The sequence below is a fragment of the Myotis lucifugus genome, unplaced genomic scaffold (genome assembly GCF_000147115.1).
Source record: "Myotis lucifugus unplaced genomic scaffold, Myoluc2.0 scaffold_241, whole genome shotgun sequence".
Taxonomy (NCBI): domain Eukaryota; kingdom Metazoa; phylum Chordata; class Mammalia; order Chiroptera; family Vespertilionidae; genus Myotis; species Myotis lucifugus.
Window position 1 is genome coordinate 114,841 of NW_005871289.1, and position 2,817 is coordinate 117,657.

The 2,817-nt window shown below is 57.2% G+C and overlaps 1 protein-coding gene across 2 annotated transcripts in view; it reads left to right on the plus strand.

Annotated features, from left to right (window-relative positions):
* SLC29A1 (solute carrier family 29 member 1 (Augustine blood group)) overlaps window positions 1-2,817 on the plus strand; it is a 10,304-nt gene that overhangs the window by 233 nt on the left and 7,254 nt on the right. The window contains exons 1-2 of one of the 2 annotated variants that reach the window (XM_023762308.1): window positions 1,207-1,341; window positions 2,575-2,674. The exons of the other annotated variant lie outside the window; for it this stretch is intronic. The gene's annotated coding sequence lies outside the window, so the exon portion shown is untranslated. Of the gene's footprint in view, window positions 1-1,206; window positions 1,342-2,574; window positions 2,675-2,817 lie in introns of those variants that run through there. 2 annotated transcript variants of the gene reach the window in all.

Consider the following 2,817-nt stretch of genomic DNA (forward strand, 5'->3'; position numbering starts at 1 on the left):
CGCCGGCCCGAGGGCAGGGAGGCGGGGGCTGACAACTCCGCGGCGAGCAGCGGGGATGTCCTGTGGGCCCCAGGCCGACCCGTGTTTTCGAGCCGCGCAGCCCGTGGCGAGCCAGAAGGGGTTCCGCGTGGCAAGAAGGGACCCGAGCAGGGCGGGGGGACCTGGCTCCTGGGCCTGAAGCCAGCTGTCGCGGAGCTGACCTCCGCAAAGGGCGGGCGGGCCCCGGTCATCTCGATGAATCTGGTGGGTAGAGGGGGCCGCCGGGCCGCTGGCGACGCCGGATGCGGAGAGAGGGGCTGCGGGCGCGCGGGGCAGAGGCGCGCTCTCTAGCCGCCGCCTGTCATTGACCGGCTCGTGTCCCCGGGGTCCCCTTGCGGGATGCGTCCTCATTCACTCCCAGAGAGAGGACCCTTCCTTCCTCGGGGGAAAGACACGGACACGCACCCTCCAGGCCTTCTTCCCAGCGGAGAGCTGGCCCCATCCTGCCCCTCGCCCCTCCTGGGCGGCCCCTCTGCCCATTTCCCTGGTAACCTTTAGAGTCTAGGATGTGGGCAGGGGAGGGGCTGCCCCTGGAGTTGAATGGTACCCAGGACTGGGGTGGGTTTACTGAGAACAGAAAGCAGGGGTGTTGCTGAGGGAGAAGGCAGCGGTTCTCAACCTTCCTCATGCCGCGGCCCTTTAATACAGTTCCTCGTGTGTTGGTGACCCCCAACCATAAAATTATTTTCGTTGCTACTTCATAACTGTAATGTTGCTACTGTTATGAATCGTCATGTAAATATCTGATATGCAGGATGTATTTTCATTGTTACAAATTGAACATAATTAAAGCATAGTGATTAATCACAAAAGCAATATGTAATTATATATGTGTTTTCCGATGGTCTTAGGCGACCCCTGTGAAAGGGTCGTTCGACCGCCAAAGGGGTGGCGACCCACAGGTTGAGAACCGCTGCTTTAGACCCTCCCTCTACGCCTCTAGGCCAGGATGTGTGTGTAATGGAAGAGGGGTGCCTTACACTTGACACTCATGTCAGCCTGGAGGTGACCTTGGCCGCCACTTTATGTCCCCCCTTATTTGGATGGAACACCCCCACCTCCCCATATACAGGGCCAGCTGGGAAGCAGGCTTTATACCTGGAGTTTGAATTCCAGCTCGCCCCTTTACTTGCTCTGTGACTGCAGGCAGGAGACTCAACCTCTTTGAACATTAGCTGCCCTGCTCTGTTCAGAGGAGACCATCTAGAACCAGCTGTGGTGGTGATAAGGGAAAGGGGAGCTGTCTGCAGGCTGGCCCCATACAGGATCCTGGGGAGTGGAGAACTTGATGCCACCACAGAGGTGTGTCTGGAAGCTGGGGTGCATGAGAGGTGCTGGGAACCCGAGTTTGGCGGCTGCTGTCAGGGCCCCATGTGGGCAGGCCACGGCATGGCCAGGGGTACACCAGATGCTCTGAGCTGGTATCAAATCCCTGTTTGCTGCTGGGCAAAGGCAGACAAGAATAGAACACCTGGCCTGGCCTGGCCTGCTGAATGTCAGGATGTGGGCAGGGGAGGGGCTGCCCCTGGAGTTGAATTGTACCCAGGACTGGGGTGGGTTTACTGAGAACAGAAAGCAGGGGTGTAGCTGAGGGAGAAGGCAGAAATAAACACTCCTCTGAGCCTAAGGCCCGTTTCACTAAGGACACCGGGCTCTGGCCTGCTTTGAAACTTCACTGCCAGGAATCTTGCCTGGGGGCGTGGAGAGGGACACAGGGTGTGCTGAGGTGAGAAGCTGGGGTTTCCCCTCCCTGGTCCCTACAGAAAACGAGTCCTGAGCCTTCTCTGTCCATTGCCTCCTCCCTCCTCTTGCCCTCATCCCTCTAGAACAGTGACGGCGAACCTTTTGAGCTCAGCGTGTCAGCATTTTGAAAAACCCTAACTTAACTCTGGTGCCGTGTCACATATAGAAATTTTTTGATCTTTGCAACCATAGTAAAACAAAGATTTATATTTTTGATATTTATTTTATATATTTAAATGCCATTTAACAAAGAAAAATCAACCAAAAAAATGAGTTCGCGTGTCACCTCTGACACGCGTGTCATAGGTTCGCCATCACTGCTCTAGAAGATGTAAAAAGTTGTTCAGCACTCTGCCCCCAAGGCCTAGAACAGAGCCTGGCTAGCCTGCAAAGCCCTTGGTAAATATTTGTTGAAAGGGTGAACGAAAAAAGCCCTCCGCCTCCAGATGGAGATGTGCCGGTCTGCTCCTCCCCTGCCTGTCCCATGACCCAGCTGCGGGTGACTTCCTGGGATGGGGAGGAAAGCCCGTGGAGAGGATGGGGTCCCTGAGGTGTCTGTCTGGGGCTGGGACCTGGAGCACTGGCTGTACCTGTGAGTGGACCTACTCCCTCCGCCCCCCTGCTGAGACCGTTGGGTGGTTATCTCCCCAGCTGCAGGATGGTTTTTTATCTCCCTGGTTGAGGGGGGGTGTGAGGCTTCTCAGAACGGGGCAGCTTTCTTTCACAGCAAGACCAGGGGGGTTCTCTCCCCATATGCCCGGGGGCACTGTCTTCATTCTGGACCTTACCCAGGAGCCCATGGACAAGGCCTGCCTGAGCGCCAGCTAGGACCACCTCCCAGGGACGGCCCAGCCTCCGCGGCTCTGACCCTTCTGGCAAGCCTGGGCGTCTGGTGAGTGCAGGCCCCAGCGGGCGAGGGAAGCCGGTCCTCCTGGCTCTAAAGTGAGGCCCTCCCTTTTGGGGGGCGGAGGGGGGGGGATGTGTGCACCAGCACATTTTATCTGCTGGTGCCAAAGAGGTCCTAGCTAAGGAAGT